This window comes from Rhinoderma darwinii, chromosome 13 (assembly GCF_050947455.1).
Source record: "Rhinoderma darwinii isolate aRhiDar2 chromosome 13, aRhiDar2.hap1, whole genome shotgun sequence".
In the NCBI taxonomy this organism is placed as follows: Eukaryota; Metazoa; Chordata; class Amphibia; order Anura; family Rhinodermatidae; genus Rhinoderma; species Rhinoderma darwinii.
The window spans coordinates 23,518,179-23,535,561 of NC_134699.1; the positions used below are offsets into that span (position 1 = coordinate 23,518,179).

General features: G+C 42.6%; 47 non-coding genes across 47 annotated transcripts; all 47 read left to right on the top strand.

The window, feature by feature from the left end:
• Positions 1-81: 81 nt before the first annotated feature.
• On the top strand, positions 82-153 carry TRNAC-GCA (transfer RNA cysteine (anticodon GCA)). Its single transcript has one exon. It is a non-coding gene; the product is annotated as a tRNA-Cys (tRNA).
• Positions 154-428: 275 nt separating this feature from the next.
• On the top strand, positions 429-500 carry TRNAC-GCA (transfer RNA cysteine (anticodon GCA)). Its single transcript has one exon. It is a non-coding gene; the product is annotated as a tRNA-Cys (tRNA).
• Positions 501-775: 275 nt separating this feature from the next.
• TRNAC-GCA (transfer RNA cysteine (anticodon GCA)) lies at positions 776-847 on the top strand. Its single transcript has one exon. It is a non-coding gene; the product is annotated as a tRNA-Cys (tRNA).
• Positions 848-1,123: 276 nt separating this feature from the next.
• Positions 1,124-1,195, top strand: TRNAC-GCA (transfer RNA cysteine (anticodon GCA)). The gene has a single exon. It is a non-coding gene; the product is annotated as a tRNA-Cys (tRNA).
• Positions 1,196-1,470: 275 nt separating this feature from the next.
• TRNAC-GCA (transfer RNA cysteine (anticodon GCA)) lies at positions 1,471-1,542 on the top strand. The gene has a single exon. It is a non-coding gene; the product is annotated as a tRNA-Cys (tRNA).
• Positions 1,543-2,217: 675 nt separating this feature from the next.
• TRNAC-GCA (transfer RNA cysteine (anticodon GCA)) lies at positions 2,218-2,289 on the top strand. The gene has a single exon. It is a non-coding gene; the product is annotated as a tRNA-Cys (tRNA).
• A 275-nt stretch (positions 2,290-2,564) lies between these two features.
• On the top strand, positions 2,565-2,636 carry TRNAC-GCA (transfer RNA cysteine (anticodon GCA)). The gene has a single exon. It is a non-coding gene; the product is annotated as a tRNA-Cys (tRNA).
• A 275-nt stretch (positions 2,637-2,911) lies between these two features.
• Positions 2,912-2,983, top strand: TRNAC-GCA (transfer RNA cysteine (anticodon GCA)). Its single transcript has one exon. It is a non-coding gene; the product is annotated as a tRNA-Cys (tRNA).
• Positions 2,984-3,262: 279 nt separating this feature from the next.
• On the top strand, positions 3,263-3,334 carry TRNAC-GCA (transfer RNA cysteine (anticodon GCA)). Its single transcript has one exon. It is a non-coding gene; the product is annotated as a tRNA-Cys (tRNA).
• A 275-nt stretch (positions 3,335-3,609) lies between these two features.
• On the top strand, positions 3,610-3,681 carry TRNAC-GCA (transfer RNA cysteine (anticodon GCA)). Its single transcript has one exon. It is a non-coding gene; the product is annotated as a tRNA-Cys (tRNA).
• A 280-nt stretch (positions 3,682-3,961) lies between these two features.
• Positions 3,962-4,033, top strand: TRNAC-GCA (transfer RNA cysteine (anticodon GCA)). The gene has a single exon. It is a non-coding gene; the product is annotated as a tRNA-Cys (tRNA).
• Positions 4,034-4,308: 275 nt separating this feature from the next.
• On the top strand, positions 4,309-4,380 carry TRNAC-GCA (transfer RNA cysteine (anticodon GCA)). The gene has a single exon. It is a non-coding gene; the product is annotated as a tRNA-Cys (tRNA).
• A 275-nt stretch (positions 4,381-4,655) lies between these two features.
• On the top strand, positions 4,656-4,727 carry TRNAC-GCA (transfer RNA cysteine (anticodon GCA)). Its single transcript has one exon. It is a non-coding gene; the product is annotated as a tRNA-Cys (tRNA).
• A 275-nt stretch (positions 4,728-5,002) lies between these two features.
• Positions 5,003-5,074, top strand: TRNAC-GCA (transfer RNA cysteine (anticodon GCA)). The gene has a single exon. It is a non-coding gene; the product is annotated as a tRNA-Cys (tRNA).
• A 276-nt stretch (positions 5,075-5,350) lies between these two features.
• Positions 5,351-5,422, top strand: TRNAC-GCA (transfer RNA cysteine (anticodon GCA)). The gene has a single exon. It is a non-coding gene; the product is annotated as a tRNA-Cys (tRNA).
• Positions 5,423-5,697: 275 nt separating this feature from the next.
• TRNAC-GCA (transfer RNA cysteine (anticodon GCA)) lies at positions 5,698-5,769 on the top strand. Its single transcript has one exon. It is a non-coding gene; the product is annotated as a tRNA-Cys (tRNA).
• A 675-nt stretch (positions 5,770-6,444) lies between these two features.
• On the top strand, positions 6,445-6,516 carry TRNAC-GCA (transfer RNA cysteine (anticodon GCA)). Its single transcript has one exon. It is a non-coding gene; the product is annotated as a tRNA-Cys (tRNA).
• A 275-nt stretch (positions 6,517-6,791) lies between these two features.
• TRNAC-GCA (transfer RNA cysteine (anticodon GCA)) lies at positions 6,792-6,863 on the top strand. The gene has a single exon. It is a non-coding gene; the product is annotated as a tRNA-Cys (tRNA).
• A 276-nt stretch (positions 6,864-7,139) lies between these two features.
• Positions 7,140-7,211, top strand: TRNAC-GCA (transfer RNA cysteine (anticodon GCA)). Its single transcript has one exon. It is a non-coding gene; the product is annotated as a tRNA-Cys (tRNA).
• Positions 7,212-7,486: 275 nt separating this feature from the next.
• TRNAC-GCA (transfer RNA cysteine (anticodon GCA)) lies at positions 7,487-7,558 on the top strand. The gene has a single exon. It is a non-coding gene; the product is annotated as a tRNA-Cys (tRNA).
• Positions 7,559-7,833: 275 nt separating this feature from the next.
• TRNAC-GCA (transfer RNA cysteine (anticodon GCA)) lies at positions 7,834-7,905 on the top strand. Its single transcript has one exon. It is a non-coding gene; the product is annotated as a tRNA-Cys (tRNA).
• Positions 7,906-8,184: 279 nt separating this feature from the next.
• Positions 8,185-8,256, top strand: TRNAC-GCA (transfer RNA cysteine (anticodon GCA)). Its single transcript has one exon. It is a non-coding gene; the product is annotated as a tRNA-Cys (tRNA).
• A 275-nt stretch (positions 8,257-8,531) lies between these two features.
• TRNAC-GCA (transfer RNA cysteine (anticodon GCA)) lies at positions 8,532-8,603 on the top strand. Its single transcript has one exon. It is a non-coding gene; the product is annotated as a tRNA-Cys (tRNA).
• A 280-nt stretch (positions 8,604-8,883) lies between these two features.
• Positions 8,884-8,955, top strand: TRNAC-GCA (transfer RNA cysteine (anticodon GCA)). Its single transcript has one exon. It is a non-coding gene; the product is annotated as a tRNA-Cys (tRNA).
• A 275-nt stretch (positions 8,956-9,230) lies between these two features.
• On the top strand, positions 9,231-9,302 carry TRNAC-GCA (transfer RNA cysteine (anticodon GCA)). The gene has a single exon. It is a non-coding gene; the product is annotated as a tRNA-Cys (tRNA).
• Positions 9,303-9,579: 277 nt separating this feature from the next.
• On the top strand, positions 9,580-9,651 carry TRNAC-GCA (transfer RNA cysteine (anticodon GCA)). Its single transcript has one exon. It is a non-coding gene; the product is annotated as a tRNA-Cys (tRNA).
• Positions 9,652-9,927: 276 nt separating this feature from the next.
• Positions 9,928-9,999, top strand: TRNAC-GCA (transfer RNA cysteine (anticodon GCA)). The gene has a single exon. It is a non-coding gene; the product is annotated as a tRNA-Cys (tRNA).
• Positions 10,000-10,274: 275 nt separating this feature from the next.
• On the top strand, positions 10,275-10,346 carry TRNAC-GCA (transfer RNA cysteine (anticodon GCA)). Its single transcript has one exon. It is a non-coding gene; the product is annotated as a tRNA-Cys (tRNA).
• Positions 10,347-10,625: 279 nt separating this feature from the next.
• Positions 10,626-10,697, top strand: TRNAC-GCA (transfer RNA cysteine (anticodon GCA)). The gene has a single exon. It is a non-coding gene; the product is annotated as a tRNA-Cys (tRNA).
• Positions 10,698-10,972: 275 nt separating this feature from the next.
• Positions 10,973-11,044, top strand: TRNAC-GCA (transfer RNA cysteine (anticodon GCA)). The gene has a single exon. It is a non-coding gene; the product is annotated as a tRNA-Cys (tRNA).
• Positions 11,045-11,324: 280 nt separating this feature from the next.
• Positions 11,325-11,396, top strand: TRNAC-GCA (transfer RNA cysteine (anticodon GCA)). Its single transcript has one exon. It is a non-coding gene; the product is annotated as a tRNA-Cys (tRNA).
• Positions 11,397-11,671: 275 nt separating this feature from the next.
• On the top strand, positions 11,672-11,743 carry TRNAC-GCA (transfer RNA cysteine (anticodon GCA)). The gene has a single exon. It is a non-coding gene; the product is annotated as a tRNA-Cys (tRNA).
• Positions 11,744-12,420: 677 nt separating this feature from the next.
• TRNAC-GCA (transfer RNA cysteine (anticodon GCA)) lies at positions 12,421-12,492 on the top strand. The gene has a single exon. It is a non-coding gene; the product is annotated as a tRNA-Cys (tRNA).
• A 277-nt stretch (positions 12,493-12,769) lies between these two features.
• Positions 12,770-12,841, top strand: TRNAC-GCA (transfer RNA cysteine (anticodon GCA)). The gene has a single exon. It is a non-coding gene; the product is annotated as a tRNA-Cys (tRNA).
• Positions 12,842-13,116: 275 nt separating this feature from the next.
• On the top strand, positions 13,117-13,188 carry TRNAC-GCA (transfer RNA cysteine (anticodon GCA)). Its single transcript has one exon. It is a non-coding gene; the product is annotated as a tRNA-Cys (tRNA).
• A 275-nt stretch (positions 13,189-13,463) lies between these two features.
• TRNAC-GCA (transfer RNA cysteine (anticodon GCA)) lies at positions 13,464-13,535 on the top strand. The gene has a single exon. It is a non-coding gene; the product is annotated as a tRNA-Cys (tRNA).
• Positions 13,536-13,811: 276 nt separating this feature from the next.
• Positions 13,812-13,883, top strand: TRNAC-GCA (transfer RNA cysteine (anticodon GCA)). Its single transcript has one exon. It is a non-coding gene; the product is annotated as a tRNA-Cys (tRNA).
• A 275-nt stretch (positions 13,884-14,158) lies between these two features.
• On the top strand, positions 14,159-14,230 carry TRNAC-GCA (transfer RNA cysteine (anticodon GCA)). The gene has a single exon. It is a non-coding gene; the product is annotated as a tRNA-Cys (tRNA).
• A 277-nt stretch (positions 14,231-14,507) lies between these two features.
• Positions 14,508-14,579, top strand: TRNAC-GCA (transfer RNA cysteine (anticodon GCA)). The gene has a single exon. It is a non-coding gene; the product is annotated as a tRNA-Cys (tRNA).
• Positions 14,580-14,854: 275 nt separating this feature from the next.
• Positions 14,855-14,926, top strand: TRNAC-GCA (transfer RNA cysteine (anticodon GCA)). Its single transcript has one exon. It is a non-coding gene; the product is annotated as a tRNA-Cys (tRNA).
• A 275-nt stretch (positions 14,927-15,201) lies between these two features.
• On the top strand, positions 15,202-15,273 carry TRNAC-GCA (transfer RNA cysteine (anticodon GCA)). The gene has a single exon. It is a non-coding gene; the product is annotated as a tRNA-Cys (tRNA).
• A 276-nt stretch (positions 15,274-15,549) lies between these two features.
• TRNAC-GCA (transfer RNA cysteine (anticodon GCA)) lies at positions 15,550-15,621 on the top strand. Its single transcript has one exon. It is a non-coding gene; the product is annotated as a tRNA-Cys (tRNA).
• A 276-nt stretch (positions 15,622-15,897) lies between these two features.
• Positions 15,898-15,969, top strand: TRNAC-GCA (transfer RNA cysteine (anticodon GCA)). The gene has a single exon. It is a non-coding gene; the product is annotated as a tRNA-Cys (tRNA).
• Positions 15,970-16,244: 275 nt separating this feature from the next.
• On the top strand, positions 16,245-16,316 carry TRNAC-GCA (transfer RNA cysteine (anticodon GCA)). The gene has a single exon. It is a non-coding gene; the product is annotated as a tRNA-Cys (tRNA).
• A 276-nt stretch (positions 16,317-16,592) lies between these two features.
• Positions 16,593-16,664, top strand: TRNAC-GCA (transfer RNA cysteine (anticodon GCA)). Its single transcript has one exon. It is a non-coding gene; the product is annotated as a tRNA-Cys (tRNA).
• A 275-nt stretch (positions 16,665-16,939) lies between these two features.
• Positions 16,940-17,011, top strand: TRNAC-GCA (transfer RNA cysteine (anticodon GCA)). The gene has a single exon. It is a non-coding gene; the product is annotated as a tRNA-Cys (tRNA).
• A 276-nt stretch (positions 17,012-17,287) lies between these two features.
• TRNAC-GCA (transfer RNA cysteine (anticodon GCA)) lies at positions 17,288-17,359 on the top strand. Its single transcript has one exon. It is a non-coding gene; the product is annotated as a tRNA-Cys (tRNA).
• The last annotated feature ends 24 nt before the right edge of the window (positions 17,360-17,383 follow it).

A 17,383-nucleotide genomic window follows, 5' to 3' on the forward strand; every position in this document is an offset into this window, starting at 1 on the left:
TGCTTTTGAAACGTATTGCTTCCATTTCCAAAAAGTTTTCTTAGGAAAAAAAAATAACTTCTCTTAACAGTATAAAGCAAAGGGGGCATAGCTCAGTGGTAGAGCATTCGACTGCAGATCGAGAGGTCCTTGGTTCAAACCCGGGTGCCCCCTTTGATGTCTCAGTTTTTTTCTACGTCTCAAGGATTTAGTGATAATGCCATAGTGGAGAGTTGCTCTGGTGGTTTTATTACATGGGTATCTATTTATTTGAATGGACACTATATAATATTTAATTTCCCAGCCAGCAGCTTCCCCTTCTGCATGTGCTAACAGCTAAATATTTCAGCAGCCAGCCTGGGAGGGCATGCTTTTGAAACGTATTGGTCCCATGTCCAAAAAGTTGTCTTAGGGAAAAAAAAAAAAACTTCTCAACAGTATAAAGCAAAGGGGGCATAGCTCAGTGGTAGAGCATTCGACTGCAGATCGAGAGGTCCCTGGTTCAAACCCGGGTGCCCCCTTTGATGTCTCAGTGTTTTTCTACGTCTCAAGGATTTAGTGATAATGCCATAGTGGAGAGCTGCTCTGGTGGTTTTATTCCATGGGTATCTATTTATTTGAATCCACACTATATAATATTTAATTTCCCAGCAAGCAGCTTCCCCTTCTGCATGTGCTAACAGCTAAATATTTCAGCAGCCAGCCTGGGAGGGCATGCTTTTGAAACGTATTGCTTCCATTTCCAAAAAGTTTTCTTAGGAAAAAAAAATAACTTCTCTTAACAGTATAAAGCAAAGGGGGCATAGCTCAGTGGTAGAGCATTCGACTGCAGATCGAGAGGTCCTTGGTTCAAACCCGGGTGCCCCCTTTGATGTCTCAGTTTTTTTCTACGTCTCAAGGATTTAGTGATAATGCCATAGTGGAGAGTTGCTCTGGTGGTTTTATTACATGGGTATCTATTTATTTGAATGGACACTATATAATATTTAATTTCCCAGCCAGCAGCTTCCCCTTCTGCATGTGCTAACAGCTAAATATTTCAGCAGCCAGCCTGGGAGGGCATGCTTTTGAAACGTATTGGTCCCATGTCCAAAAAGTTGTCTTAGGAAAAAAACAAAAACTTCTCTTAACAGTATAAAACAAAGGGGGCATAGCTCAGTGGTAGAGCATTCGACTGCAGATCGAGAGGTCCCTGGTTCAAACCCGGGTGCCCCCTTTGATGTCTCAGTGTTTTTCTACGTCTCAAGGATTTAGTGATAATGCCATAGTGGAGAGCTGCTCTGGTGGTTTTATTCCATGGGTATCTATTTATTTGAATCCACACTATATAATATTTAATTTCCCAGCAAGCAGCTTCCCCTTCTGCATGTGCTAACAGCTAAATATTTCAGCAGCCAGCCTGGGAGGGCATGCTTTTGAAACGTATTGCTTCCATTTCCAAAAAGTTTTCTTAGGAAAAAAAAATAACTTCTCTTAATAGTATAAAGCAAAGGGGGCATAGCTCAGTGGTAGAGCATTCGACTGCAGATCGAGAGGTCCTTGGTTCAAACCCGGGTGCCCCCTTTGATGTCTCAGTTTTTTTTCTACGTCTCAAGGATTTAGTGATAATGCCATAGTGGAGAGTTGCTCTGGTGGTTTTATTACATGGGTATCTATTTATTTGAATGGACACTATATAATATTTAATTTCCCAGCCAGCAGCTTCCCCTTCTGCATGTGCTAACAGCTAAGGGTATGTTCACACGGCCTATTTACGGACGTAAATCGGGCGTTTTTGCCCCGAATTACGTCTGAAAATAGCGCCTCAATAGCGCTGACAAACATCTGCCCATTGAAAGCAATGGGCAGACGTTTGTCTGTTCACACGAGGCGTATATTTACGCGCCGCTGTCAAATGACGGCGCGTAAATAGACGCCCGCGTCAAAGAAGTGACCTGTCACTTCTTTGGCCGTAATTGGAGCCGCTATTCATTGACTCCAATGAATAGCAGCGCTAATTACGGCCGTAATTGACGCGGCGTTCAAGCGCCTGCACATAACGGTACGGCTGAAATTACGGGGATGTTTTCAGGCTGAAACATCCCCGTAATTTCGGCCGTTACGGACCCCCGCCGTGTGAACATACCCTAAATATTTCAGCAGCCAGCCTGGGAGGGCATGCTTTTGAAACGTATTGCTTCCATTTCCAAAAAGTTTTCTCAGAAAAAAAAATAACTTCTCTTAACAGTATAAAGCAAAGGGGGCATAGCTCAGTGGTAGAGCATTCGACTGCAGATCGAGAGGTCCCTGGTTCAAACCCGGGTGCCCCCTTTGATGTCTCAGTGTTTTTCTACGTCTCAAGGATTTAGTGATAATGCCATAGTGGAGAGCTGCTCTGGTGGTTTTATTCCATGGGTATCTATTTATTTGAATCCACACTATATAATATTTAATTTCCCAGCAAGCAGCTTCCCCTTCTGCATGTGCTAACAGCTAAATATTTCAGCAGCCAGCCTGGGAGGGCATGCTTTTGAAACGTATTGCTTCCATTTCCAAAAAGTTTTCTTAGGAAAAAAAAATAACTTCTCTTAATAGTATAAAGCAAAGGGGGCATAGCTCAGTGGTAGAGCATTCGACTGCAGATCGAGAGGTCCCTGGTTCAAACCCGGGTGCCCCCTTTGATGTCTCAGTGTTTTTCTACGTCTCAAGGATTTAGTGATAATGCCATAGTGGAGAGCTGCTCTGGTGGTTTTATTCCATGGGTATCTATTTATTTGAATCCACACTATATAATATTTAATTTCCCAGCAAGCAGCTTCCCCTTCTGCATGTGCTAACAGCTAAATATTTCAGCAGCCAGCCTGGGAGGGCATGCTTTTGAAACGTATTGCTTCCATTTCCAAAAAGTTTTCTTAGGAAAAAAAAAAAACTTCTCTTAACAGTATAAAGCACAGGGGGCATAGCTCAGTGGTAGAGCATTCGACTGCAGATCGAGAGGTCCTTGGTTCAAACCCGGGTGCCCCCTTTGATGTGTCAGTTTTTTTTCTACGTCTCAAGGATTTAGTGATAATGCCATAGTGGAGAGCTGCTCTGGTGGTTTTATTACATCATGGGTATCTATTTATTTGAATGGACACTATATAATATTTAATTTCCCAAGCAGCAGCTTCCCCTTCTGCATGTGCTAACAGCTAAATATTTCAGCAGCCAGCCTGGGAGGGCATGCTTTTGAAACGTATTGGTTCCAATTCCAAAAAGCTTTCTTAGGAAAAAAAAAAAACTTCTCTTAACAGTATAAAGCAAAGGGGGCATAGCTCAGTGGTAGAGCATTCGACTGCAGATCGAGAGGTCCCTGGTTCAAACCCGGGTGCCCCCTTTGATGTCTCAGTGTTTTTCTATGTCTCAAGGATTTAGTGATAATGCCATAGTGGAGAGCTGCTCTGGTGGTTTTATTCCATGGGTATCTATTTATTTGAATCCACACTATATAATATTTAATTTCCCAGCAAGCAGCTTCCCCTTCTGCATGTGCTAACAGCTAAATAGTTCAGCAGCCAGCCTGGGAGGGCATGCTTTTGAAACGTATTGCTTCCATTTCCAAAAAGCTTTCTTAGGAAAAAAAAATAACTTCTCTTAACAGTATAAAGCAAAGGGGGCATAGCTCAGTGGTAGAGCATTCGACTGCAGATCGAGAGGTCCTTGGTTCAAACCCGGGTGCCCCCTTTGTTGTCTCAGTTTTTTTCTACGTCTCAAGGATTTAGTGATAATGCCATAGTGGAGAGCTGCTCTGGTGGTTTTATTACATCATGGGTATCTATTTATTTGAATGGACACTATATAATATTTAATTTCCCAAGCAGCAGCTTCCCCTTCTGCATGTGCTAACAGCTAAATATTTCAGCAGCCAGCCTGGGAGGGCATGCTTTTGAAACGTATTGGTCCCATGTCCAAAAAGTTGTCTTAGGAAAAAAAAAAAAAACTTCACTTAACAGTATAAAGCAAAGGGGGCATAGCTCAGTGGTAGAGCATTTGACTGCAGATCGAGAGGTCCCTGGTTCAAACCCGGGTGCCCCCTTTGATGTCTCAGTGTTTTTCTACGTCTCAAGGATTTAGTGATAATGCCATAGTGGAGAGCTGCTCTGGTGGTTTTATTCCATGGGTATCTATTTATTTGAATCCACACTATATAATATTTAATTTCCCAGCAAGCAGCTTCCCCTTCTGCATGTGCTAACAGCTAAATAGTTCAGCAGCCAGCCTGGGAGGGCATGCTTTTGAAACGTATTGCTTCCATTTCCAAAAAGCTTTCTTAGGAAAAAAAAATAACTTCTCTTAACAGTATAAAGCAAAGGGGGCATAGCTCAGTGGTAGAGCATTCGACTGCAGATCGAGAGGTCCCTGGTTCAAACCCGGGTGCCCCCTTTGATGTCTCAGTGTTTTTCTACGTCTCAAGGATTTAGTGATAATGCCATAGTGGAGAGCTGCTCTGGTGGTTTTATTCCATGGGTATCTATTTATTTGAATCCACACTATATAATATTTAATTTCCCAGCAAGCAGCTTCCCCTTCTGCATGTGCTAACAGCTAAATATTTCAGCAGCCAGCCTGGGAGGGCATGCTTTTGAAACGTATTGGTTCCATTTCCAAAAAGCTTTCTTAGGAAAAAAAAATAACTTCTCTTAACAGTATAAAGCAAAGGGGGCATAGCTCAGTGGTAGAGCATTCGACTGCAGATCGAGAGGTCACTGGTTCAAACCCGGGTGCCCCCTTTGATGTCTCAGTGTTTTTCTACGTCTCAAGGATTTAGTGATAATGCCATAGTGGAGAGCTGCTCTGGTGGTTTTATTCCATGGGTATCTATTTATTTGAATCCACACTATATAATATTTAATTTCCCAGCAAGCAGCTTCCCCTTCTGCATGTGCTAACAGCTAAATATTTCAGCAGCCAGCCTGGGAGGGCATGCTTTTGAAACGTATTGCTTCCATTTCCAAAAAGTTTTCTTAGGAAAAAAAAATAACTTCTCTTAACAGTATAAAGCAAAGGGGGCATAGCTCAGTGGTAGAGCATTCGACTGCAGATCGAGAGGTCCTTGGTTCAAACCCGGGTGCCCCCTTTGATGTCTCAGTTTTTTTCTACGTCTCAAGGATTTAGTGATAATGCCATAGTGGAGAGTTGCTCTGGTGGTTTTATTACATGGGTATCTATTTATTTGAATGGACACTATATAATATTTAATTTCCCAGCCAGCAGCTTCCCCTTCTGCATGTGCTAACAGCTAAATATTTCAGCAGCCAGCCTGGGAGGGCATGCTTTTGAAACGTATTGGTCCCATGTCCAAAAAGTTGTCTTAGGAAAAAAACAAAAACTTCTCTTAACAGTATAAAACAAAGGGGGCATAGCTCAGTGGTAGAGCATTCGACTGCAGATCGAGAGGTCCCTGGTTCAAACCCGGGTGCCCCCTTTGATGTCTCAGTGTTTTTCTACGTCTCAAGGATTTAGTGATAATGCCATAGTGGAGAGCTGCTCTGGTGGTTTTATTCCATGGGTATCTATTTATTTGAATCCACACTATATAATATTTAATTTCCCAGCAAGCAGCTTCCCCTTCTGCATGTGCTAACAGCTAAATATTTCAGCAGCCAGCCTGGGAGGGCATGCTTTTGAAACGTATTGCTTCCATTTCCAAAAAGTTTTCTTAGGAAAAAAAAATAACTTCTCTTAATAGTATAAAGCAAAGGGGGCATAGCTCAGTGGTAGAGCATTCGACTGCAGATCGAGAGGTCCTTGGTTCAAACCCGGGTGCCCCCTTTGATGTCTCAGTTTTTTTTCTACGTCTCAAGGATTTAGTGATAATGCCATAGTGGAGAGTTGCTCTGGTGGTTTTATTACATGGGTATCTATTTATTTGAATGGACACTATATAATATTTAATTTCCCAGCCAGCAGCTTCCCCTTCTGCATGTGCTAACAGCTAAGGGTATGTTCACACGGCCTATTTACGGACGTAAATCGGGCGTTTTTGCCCCGAATTACGTCTGAAAATAGCGCCTCAATAGCGCTGACAAACATCTGCCCATTGAAAGCAATGGGCAGACGTTTGTCTGTTCACACGAGGCGTATATTTACGCGCCGCTGTCAAATGACGGCGCGTAAATAGACGCCCGCGTCAAAGAAGTGACCTGTCACTTCTTTGGCCGTAATTGGAGCCGCTATTCATTGACTCCAATGAATAGCAGCGCTAATTACGGCCGTAATTGACGCGGCGTTCAAGCGCCTGCACATAACGGTACGGCTGAAATTACGGGGATGTTTTCAGGCTGAAACATCCCCGTAATTTCGGCCGTTACGGACCCCCGCCGTGTGAACATACCCTAAATATTTCAGCAGCCAGCCTGGGAGGGCATGCTTTTGAAACGTATTGCTTCCATTTCCAAAAAGTTTTCTCAGAAAAAAAAATAACTTCTCTTAACAGTATAAAGCAAAGGGGGCATAGCTCAGTGGTAGAGCATTCGACTGCAGATCGAGAGGTCCCTGGTTCAAACCCGGGTGCCCCCTTTGATGTCTCAGTGTTTTTCTACGTCTCAAGGATTTAGTGATAATGCCATAGTGGAGAGCTGCTCTGGTGGTTTTATTCCATGGGTATCTATTTATTTGAATCGACACTATATAATATTTAATTTCCCAGCAAGCAGCTTCCCCTTCTGTATGTGCTAACAGCCAAATATTTCAGCAGCCAGCCTGGGAGGGCATGCTTTTGAAACGTATTGGTTCCATTTCCAAAAAGTTTTCTTAGGAAAAAAAAATAACTTCTCTTAACAGTATAAAGCAAAGGGGGCATAGCTCAGTGGTAGAGCATTCGACTGCAGATCGAGAGGTCCCTGGTTCAAACCCGGGTGCCCCCTTTGATGTCTCAGTGTTTTTCTACGTCTCAAGGATTTAGTGATAATGCCATAGTGGAGAGCTGCTCTGGTGGTTTTATTCCATGGGTATCTATTTATTTGAATCCACACTATATAATATTTAATTTCCCAGCAAGCAGCTTCCCCTTCTGCATGTGCTAACAGCTAAATATTTCAGCAGCCAGCCTGGGAGGGCATGCTTTTGAAACGTATTGGTCCCATGTCCAAAAAGTTGTCTTAGGAAAAAAAAAACAACTTCTCTTAACAGTATAAAGCAAAGGGGGCATAGCTCAGTGGTAGAGCATTCGACTGCAGATCGAGAGGTCCCTGGTTCAAACCCGGGTGCCCCCTTTGATGTCTCAGTGTTTTTCTACGTCTCAAGGATTTAGTGATAATGCCATAGTGGAGAGCTGCTCTGGTGGTTTTATTCCATGGGTATCTATTTATTTGAATCCACACTATATAATATTTAATTTCCCAGCAAGCAGCTTCCCCTTCTGCATGTGCTAACAGCTAAATATTTCAGCAGCCAGCCTGGGAGGGCATGCTTTTGAAACGTATTGCTTCCATTTCCAAAAAGTTTTCTTAGGAAAAAAAAATAACTTCTCTTAATAGTATAAAGCAAAGGGGGCATAGCTCAGTGGTAGAGCATTCGACTGCAGATCGAGAGGTCCCTGGTTCAAACCCGGGTGCCCCCTTTGATGTCTCAGTGTTTTTCTACGTCTCAAGGATTTAGTGATAATGCCATAGTGGAGAGCTGCTCTGGTGGTTTTATTCCATGGGTATCTATTTATTTGAATCCACACTATATAATATTTAATTTCCCAGCAAGCAGCTTCCCCTTCTGCATGTGCTAACAGCTAAATATTTCAGCAGCCAGCCTGGGAGGGCATGCTTTTGAAACGTATTGCTTCCATTTCCAAAAAGTTTTCTTAGGAAAAAAAAAAAACTTCTCTTAACAGTATAAAGCACAGGGGGCATAGCTCAGTGGTAGAGCATTCGACTGCAGATCGAGAGGTCCTTGGTTCAAACCCGGGTGCCCCCTTTGATGTGTCAGTTTTTTTTCTACGTCTCAAGGATTTAGTGATAATGCCATAGTGGAGAGCTGCTCTGGTGGTTTTATTACATCATGGGTATCTATTTATTTGAATGGACACTATATAATATTTAATTTCCCAAGCAGCAGCTTCCCCTTCTGCATGTGCTAACAGCTAAATATTTCAGCAGCCAGCCTGGGAGGGCATGCTTTTGAAACGTATTGGTTCCAATTCCAAAAAGCTTTCTTAGGAAAAAAAAAAAACTTCTCTTAACAGTATAAAGCAAAGGGGGCATAGCTCAGTGGTAGAGCATTCGACTGCAGATCGAGAGGTCCCTGGTTCAAACCCGGGTGCCCCCTTTGATGTCTCAGTGTTTTTCTATGTCTCAAGGATTTAGTGATAATGCCATAGTGGAGAGCTGCTCTGGTGGTTTTATTCCATGGGTATCTATTTATTTGAATCCACACTATATAATATTTAATTTCCCAGCAAGCAGCTTCCCCTTCTGCATGTGCTAACAGCTAAATAGTTCAGCAGCCAGCCTGGGAGGGCATGCTTTTGAAACGTATTGCTTCCATTTCCAAAAAGCTTTCTTAGGAAAAAAAAATAACTTCTCTTAACAGTATAAAGCAAAGGGGGCATAGCTCAGTGGTAGAGCATTCGACTGCAGATCGAGAGGTCCTTGGTTCAAACCCGGGTGCCCCCTTTGTTGTCTCAGTTTTTTTCTACGTCTCAAGGATTTAGTGATAATGCCATAGTGGAGAGCTGCTCTGGTGGTTTTATTACATCATGGGTATCTATTTATTTGAATGGACACTATATAATATTTAATTTCCCAAGCAGCAGCTTCCCCTTCTGCATGTGCTAACAGCTAAATATTTCAGCAGCCAGCCTGGGAGGGCATGCTTTTGAAACGTATTGGTCCCATGTCCAAAAAGTTGTCTTAGGAAAAAAAAAAAAAACTTCACTTAACAGTATAAAGCAAAGGGGGCATAGCTCAGTGGTAGAGCATTTGACTGCAGATCGAGAGGTCCCTGGTTCAAACCCGGGTGCCCCCTTTGATGTCTCAGTGTTTTTCTACATCTCAAGGATTTAGTGATAATGCCATAGTGGAGAGCTGCTCTGGTGGTTTTATTCCATGGGTATCTATTTATTTGAATCCACACTATATAATATTTAATTTCCCAGCAAGCAGCTTCCCCTTCTGCATGTGCTAACAGCTAAATAGTTCAGCAGCCAGCCTGGGAGGGCATGCTTTTGAAACGTATTGCTTCCATTTCCAAAAAGCTTTCTTAGGAAAAAAAAATAACTTCTCTTAACAGTATAAAGCAAAGGGGGCATAGCTCAGTGGTAGAGCATTCGACTGCAGATCGAGAGGTCCTTGGTTCAAACCCGGGTGCCCCCTTTGTTGTCTCAGTTTTTTTCTACGTCTCAAGGATTTAGTGATAATGCCATAGTGGAGAGCTGCTCTGGTGGTTTTATTCCATGGGTATCTATTTATTTGAATGGACACTATATAATATTTAATTTCCCAGCAAGCAGCTTCCCCTTCTGCATGTGCTAACAGCTAAATATTTCAGCAGCCAGCCTGGGAGGGCATGCTTTTGAAACGTATTGGTCCCATGTCCAAAAAGTTGTCTTAGGAAAAAAAACAAAAACTTCTCTTAACAGTATAAAGCAAAGGGGGCATAGCTCAGTGGTAGAGCATTCGACTGCAGATCAAGAGGTCCCTGGTTCAAACCCGGGTGCCCCCTTTGATGTCTCAGTGTTTTTCTACGTCTCAAGGATTTAGTGATAATGCCATAGTGGAGAGCTGCTCTGGTGGTTTTATTCCATGGGTATCTATTTATTTGAATCCACACTATATAATATTTAATTTCCCAGCAAGCAGCTTCCCCTTCTGCATGTGCTAACAGCTAAATATTTCAGCAGCCAGCCTGGGAGGGCATGCTTTTGAAACGTATTGCTTCCATTTCCAAAAAGTTTTCTTAGGAAAAAAAAAATAACTTCTCTTAATAGTATAAAGCAAAGGGGGCATAGCTCAGTGGTAGAGCATTCGACTGCAGATCGAGAGGTCCCTGGTTCAAACCCGGGTGCCCCCTTTGATGTCTCAGTGTTTTTCTACGTCTCAAGGATTTAGTGATAATGCCATAGTGGAGAGCTGCTCTGGTGGTTTTATTCCATGGGTATCTATTTATTTGAATCCACACTATATAATATTTAATTTCCCAGCAAGCAGCTTCCCCTTCTGCATGTGCTAACAGCTAAATATTTCAGCAGCCAGCCTGGGAGGGCATGCTTTTGAAACGTATTGCTTCCATTTCCAAAAAGTTTTCTTAGGAAAAAAAAAAAACTTCTCTTAACAGTATAAAGCACAGGGGGCATAGCTCAGTGGTAGAGCATTCGACTGCAGATCGAGAGGTCCTTGGTTCAAACCCGGGTGCCCCCTTTGATGTGTCAGTTTTTTTTCTACGTCTCAAGGATTTAGTGATAATGCCATAGTGGAGAGCTGCTCTGGTGGTTTTATTACATCATGGGTATCTATTTATTTGAATGGACACTATATAATATTTAATTTCCCAAGCAGCAGCTTCCCCTTCTGCATGTGCTAACAGCTAAATATTTCAGCAGCCAGCCTGGGAGGGCATGCTTTTGAAACGTATTGGTTCCAATTCCAAAAAGCTTTCTTAGGAAAAAAAAAAAACTTCTCTTAACAGTATAAAGCAAAGGGGGCATAGCTCAGTGGTAGAGCATTCGACTGCAGATCGAGAGGTCCCTGGTTCAAACCCGGGTGCCCCCTTTGATGTCTCAGTGTTTTTCTATGTCTCAAGGATTTAGTGATAATGCCATAGTGGAGAGCTGCTCTGGTGGTTTTATTCCATGGGTATCTATTTATTTGAATCCACACTATATAATATTTAATTTCCCAGCAAGCAGCTTCCCCTTCTGCATGTGCTAACAGCTAAATAGTTCAGCAGCCAGCCTGGGAGGGCATGCTTTTGAAACGTATTGCTTCCATTTCCAAAAAGCTTTCTTAGGAAAAAAAAATAACTTCTCTTAACAGTATAAAGCAAAGGGGGCATAGCTCAGTGGTAGAGCATTCGACTGCAGATCGAGAGGTCCTTGGTTCAAACCCGGGTGCCCCCTTTGTTGTCTCAGTTTTTTTCTACGTCTCAAGGATTTAGTGATAATGCCATAGTGGAGAGCTGCTCTGGTGGTTTTATTACATCATGGGTATCTATTTATTTGAATGGACACTATATAATATTTAATTTCCCAAGCAGCAGCTTCCCCTTCTGCATGTGCTAACAGCTAAATATTTCAGCAGCCAGCCTGGGAGGGCATGCTTTTGAAACGTATTGGTCCCATGTCCAAAAAGTTGTCTTAGGAAAAAAACAAAAAACTTCACTTAACAGTATAAAGCAAAGGGGGCATAGCTCAGTGGTAGAGCATTTGACTGCAGATCGAGAGGTCCCTGGTTCAAACCCGGGTGCCCCCTTTGATGTCTCAGTGTTTTTCTACATCTCAAGGATTTAGTGATAATGCCATAGTGGAGAGCTGCTCTGGTGGTTTTATTCCATGGGTATCTATTTATTTGAATCCACACTATATAATATTTAATTTCCCAGCAAGCAGCTTCCCCTTCTGCATGTGCTAACAGCTAAATAGTTCAGCAGCCAGCCTGGGAGGGCATGCTTTTGAAACGTATTGCTTCCATTTCCAAAAAGCTTTCTTAGGAAAAAAAAATAACTTCTCTTAACAGTATAAAGCAAAGGGGGCATAGCTCAGTGGTAGAGCATTCGACTGCAGATCGAGAGGTCCTTGGTTCAAACCCGGGTGCCCCCTTTGTTGTCTCAGTTTTTTTCTACGTCTCAAGGATTTAGTGATAATGCCATAGTGGAGAGCTGCTCTGGTGGTTTTATTACATCATGGGTATCTATTTATTTGAATGGACACTATATAATATTTAATTTCCCAGCCAGCAGCTTCCCCTTCTGCATGTGCTAACAGCTAAGGGTATGTTCACACGGCCTATTTACGGACGTAAATCGGGCGTTTTTGCCCCGAATTACGTCTGAAAATAGCGCCTCAATAGCGCTGACAAACATCTGCCCATTGAAAGCAATGGGCAGACGTTTGTCTGTTCACACGAGGCGTATATTTACGCGCCGCTGTCAAATGACGGCGCGTAAATAGACGCCCGCGTCAAAGAAGTGACCTGTCACTTCTTTGGCCGTAATTGGAGCCGCTATTCATTGACTCCAATGAATAGCAGCGCTAATTACGGCCGTAATTGACGCGGCGTTCAAGCGCCTGCACATAACGGTACGGCTGAAATTACGGGGATGTTTTCAGGCTGAAACATCCCCGTAATTTCGGCCGTTACGGACCCCCGCCGTGTGAACATACCCTAAATATTTCAGCAGCCAGCCTGGGAGGGCATGCTTTTGAAACGTATTGCTTCCATTTCCAAAAAGTTTTCTCAGAAAAAAAAATAACTTCTCTTAACAGTATAAAGCAAAGGGGGCATAGCTCAGTGGTAGAGCATTCGACTGCAGATCGAGAGGTCCCTGGTTCAAACCCGGGTGCCCCCTTTGATGTCTCAGTGTTTTTCTACGTCTCAAGGATTTAGTGATAATGCCATAGTGGAGAGCTGCTCTGGTGGTTTTATTCCATGGGTATCTATTTATTTGAATGGACACTATATAATATTTAATTTCCCAGCAAGCAGCTTCCCCTTCTGCATGTGCTAACAGCTAAATATTTCAGCAGCCAGCCTGGGAGGGCATGCTTTTGAAACGTATTGGTCCCATGTCCAAAAAGTTGTCTTAGGAAAAAAAACAAAAACTTCTCTTAACAGTATAAAGCAAAGGGGGCATAGCTCAGTGGTAGAGCATTCGACTGCAGATCAAGAGGTCCCTGGTTCAAACCCGGGTGCCCCCTTTGATGTCTCAGTGTTTTTCTACGTCTCAAGGATTTAGTGATAATGCCATAGTGGAGAGCTGCTCTGGTGGTTTTATTCCATGGGTATCTATTTATTTGAATCCACACTATATAATATTTAATTTCCCAGCAAGCAGCTTCCCCTTCTGCATGTGCTAACAGCTAAATATTTCAGCAGCCAGCCTGGGAGGGCATGCTTTTGAAACGTATTGCTTCCATTTCCAAAAAGTTTTCTTAGGAAAAAAAAATAACTTCTCTTAATAGTATAAAGCAAAGGGGGCATAGCTCAGTGGTAGAGCATTCGACTGCAGATCGAGAGGTCCCTGGTTCAAACCCGGGTGCCCCCTTTGATGTCTCAGTGTTTTTCTACGTCTCAAGGATTTAGTGATAATGCCATAGTGGAGAGCTGCTCTGGTGGTTTTATTCCATGGGTATCTATTTATTTGAATCCACACTATATAATATTTAATTTCCCAGCAAGCAGCTTCCCCTTCTGCATGTGCTAACAGCTAAATATTTCAGCAGCCAGCCTGGGAGGGCATGCTTTTGAAACGTATTGCTTCCATTTCCAAAAAGTTTTCTTAGGAAAAAAAAATAACTTCTCTTAATAGTATAAAGCAAAGGGGGCATAGCTCAGTGGTAGAGCATTCAACTGCAGATCGAGAGGTCCTTGGTTCAAACCCGGGTGCCCCCTTTGATGTCTCAGTTTTTTTTCTACGTCTCAAGGATTTAGTGATAATGCCATAGTGGAGAGTTGCTCTGGTGGTTTTATTACATGGGTATCTATTTATTTGAATGGACACTATATAATATTTAATTTCCCAGCCAGCAGCTTCCCCTTCTGCATGTGCTAACAGCTAAATATTTCAGCAGCCAGCCTGGGAGGGCATGCTTTTGAAACGTATTGGTCCCATGTCCAAAAAGTTGTCTTAGGGAAAAAAAAAAAAACTTCTCAACAGTATAAAGCAAAGGGGGCATAGCTCAGTGGTAGAGCATTCGACTGCAGATCGAGAGGTCCCTGGTTCAAACCCGGGTGCCCCCTTTGATGTCTCAGTGTTTTTCTACGTCTCAAGGATTTAGTGATAATGCCATAGTGGAGAGCTGCTCTGGTGGTTTTATTCCATGGGTATCTATTTATTTGAATCCACACTATATAATATTTAATTTCCCAGCAAGCAGCTTCCCCTTCTGCATGTGCTAACAGCTAAATATTTCAGCAGCCAGCCTGGGAGGGCATGCTTTTGAAACGTATTGCTTCCATTTCCAAAAAGTTTTCTTAGGAAAAAAAAAAAACTTCTCTTAACAGTATAAAGCAAAGGGGGCATAGTTCAGTGGTAGAGCATTCGACTGCAGATTGGGAGGTCCCTGGTTCAAACCCGGGTGTCCCCTTTGATGTCTCAGTTTTTTTCTACGTCTCAAGGATTTAGTGATAATGCCATAGTGGAGAGTTGCTCTGGTGGTTTTATTACATGGGTATCTATTTATTTGAATCCACACTATATAATATTTAATTTCCCAGCAAGCAGCTTCCCTTTCTGCATGTGCTAACAGCTAAATATTTCAGCAGCCAGCCTGGGAGGGCATGCTTTTGAAACGTATTGGTCCCATGTCCAAAAAGTTGTCTTAGGAAAAAAAAAAAAAACTTCACTTAACAGTATAAAGCAAAGGGGGCATAGCTCAGTGGTAGAGCATTCGACTGCAGATCGAGAGGTCCCTGGTTCAAACCCGGGTGCCCCCTTTGATGTCTCAGTTTTTTTCTACGTCTCGAGGATTTGGTGATAATGCCATAGTGGAGAGTTGCTCTGGTGGTTTTATTCCATGGGTATCTATTTATTTGAATCGACACTATATAATATTTAATTTCCCAGCAAGCAGCTTCCCCTTCTGTATGTGCTAACAGCCAAATATTTCAGCAGCCAGCCTGGGAGGGCATGCTTTTGAAACGTATTGGTTCCATTTCCAAAAAGTTTTCTTAGGAAAAAAAAACAACTTCTCTTAACAGTATAAAGCAAAGGGGGCATAGCTCAGTGGTAGAGCATTCGACTGCAGATCGAGAGGTCCCTGGTTCAAACCCGGGTGCCCCCTTTGATGTCTCAGTGTTTTTCTACGTCTCAAGGATTTAGTGATAATGCCATAGTGGAGAGTTGCTCTGGTGGTTTTATTCCATGGGTATCTATTTATTTGAATCGACACTTTATAATATTTAATTTCCCAGCAAGCAGCTTCCCCTTCTGTATGTGCTAACAGCCAAATATTTCAGCAGCCAGCCTGGGAGGGCATGCTTTTGAAACGTATTGGTTCCATTTCCAAAAAGTTTTCTTAGGAAAAAAAAATAACTTCTCTTAACAGTATAAAGCAAAGGGGGCATAGCTCAGTGGTAGAGCATTCGACTGCAGATCGAGAGGTCCCTGGTTCAAACCCGGGTGCCCCCTTTGATGTCTCAGTGTTTTTCTACGTCTCAAGGATTTAGTGATAATGCCATAGTGGAGAGCTGCTCTGGTGGTTTTATTCCATGGGTATCTATTTATTTGAATCCACACTATATAATATTTAATTTCCCAGCAAGCAGCTTCCCCTTCTGCATGTGCTAACAGCTAAATATTTCAGCAGCCAGCCTGGGAGGGCATGCTTTTGAAACGTATTGGTCCCATGTCCAAAAAGTTGTCTTAGGAAAAAAAAAACAACTTCTCTTAACAGTATAAAGCAAAGGGGGCATAGCTCAGTGGTAGAGCATTCGACTGCAGATCGAGAGGTCCCTGGTTCAAACCCGGGTGCCCCCTTTGATGTCTCAGTGTGTTTCTACGTCTCAAGGATTTAGTGATAATGCCATAGTGGAGAGCTGCTCTGGTGGTTTTATTCCATGGGTATCTATTTATTTGAATCCACACTATATAATATTTAATTTCCCAGCAAGCAGCTTCCCCTTCTGCATGTGCTAACAGCTAAATATTTCAGCAGCCAGCCTGGGAGGGCATGCTTTTGAAACGTATTGCTTCCATTTCCAAAAAGTTTTCTTAGGAAAAAAAAAAAAACTTCTCTTAACAGTATAAAGCAAAGGGGGCATAGCTCAGTGGTAGAGCATTCGACTGCAGATCGAGAGGTCCCTGGTTCAAACCCGGGTGCCCCCTTTGATGTCTCAGTGTTTTTCTACGTCTCAAGGATTTAGTGATAATGCCATAGTGGAGAGCTGCTCTGGTGGTTTTATTCCATGGGTATCTATTTATTTGAATCGACACTATATAATATTTAATTTCCCAGCAAGCAGCTTCCCCTTCTGTATGTGCTAACAGCCAAATATTTCAGCAGCCAGCCTGGGAGGGCATGCTTTTGAAACGTATTGGTTCCATTTCCAAAAAGTTTTCTTAGGAAAAAAAAATAACTTCTCTTAACAGTATAAAGCAAAGGGGGCATAGCTCAGTGGTAGAGCATTCGACTGCAGATCGAGAGGTCCCTGGTTCAAACCCGGGTGCCCCCTTTGATGTCTCAGTGTTTTTCTACGTCTCAAGGATTTAGTGATAATGCCATAGTGGAGAGCTGCTCTGGTGGTTTTATTCCATGGGTATCTATTTATTTGAATCCACACTATATAATATTTAATTTCCCAGCAAGCAGCTTCCCCTTCTGCATGTGCTAACAGCTAAATATTTCAGCAGCCAGCCTGGGAGGGCATGCTTTTGAAACGTATTGGTCCCATGTCCAAAAAGTTGTCTTAGGAAAAAAAAAACAACTTCTCTTAACAGTATAAAGCAAAGGGGGCATAGCTCAGTGGTAGAGCATTCGACTGCAGATCGAGAGGTCCCTGGTTCAAACCCGGGTGCCCCCTTTGATGTCTCAGTGTTTTTCTACGTCTCAAGGATTTAGTGATAATGCCATAGTGGAGAGCTGCTCTGGTGGTTTTATTCCATGGGTATCTATTTATTTGAATCCACACTATATAATATTTAATTTCCCAGCAAGCAGCTTCCCCTTCTGCATGTGCTAACAGCTAAATATTTCAGCAGCCAGCCTGGGAGGGCATGCTTTTGAAACGTATTGCTTCCATTTCCAAAAAGTTTTCTTAGGAAAAAAAAACAACTTCTCTTAACAGTATAAAGCAAAGGGGGCATAGCTCAGTGGTAGAGCATTCGACTGCAGATCGAGAGGTCCCTGGTTCAAACCCGGGTGCCCCCTTTGATGTCTCAGTGTTTTTCTACGTCTCAAGGATTTAGTGATAATGCCATAGTGGAGAGCTGCTCTGGTGGTTTAATTCCATGGGTATCTATTTATTTGAATCCACACTATATAATATTTAATTTCCCAGCAAGCAGCTTCCCCTTCTGCATGTGCTAACAGCTAAATATTTCAGCAGCCAGCCTGGGAGGGCATGCTTTTGAAACGTATTGCTTCCATTTCCAAAAAGTTTTCTTAGGAAAAAAAAAAAAACTTCTCTTAACAGTATAAAGCAAAGGGGGCATAGCTCAGTGGTAGAGCATTCGACTGCAGATCGAGAGGTCCCTGGTTCAAACCCGGGTGCCCCCTTTGATGTCTCAGTGTTTTTCTACG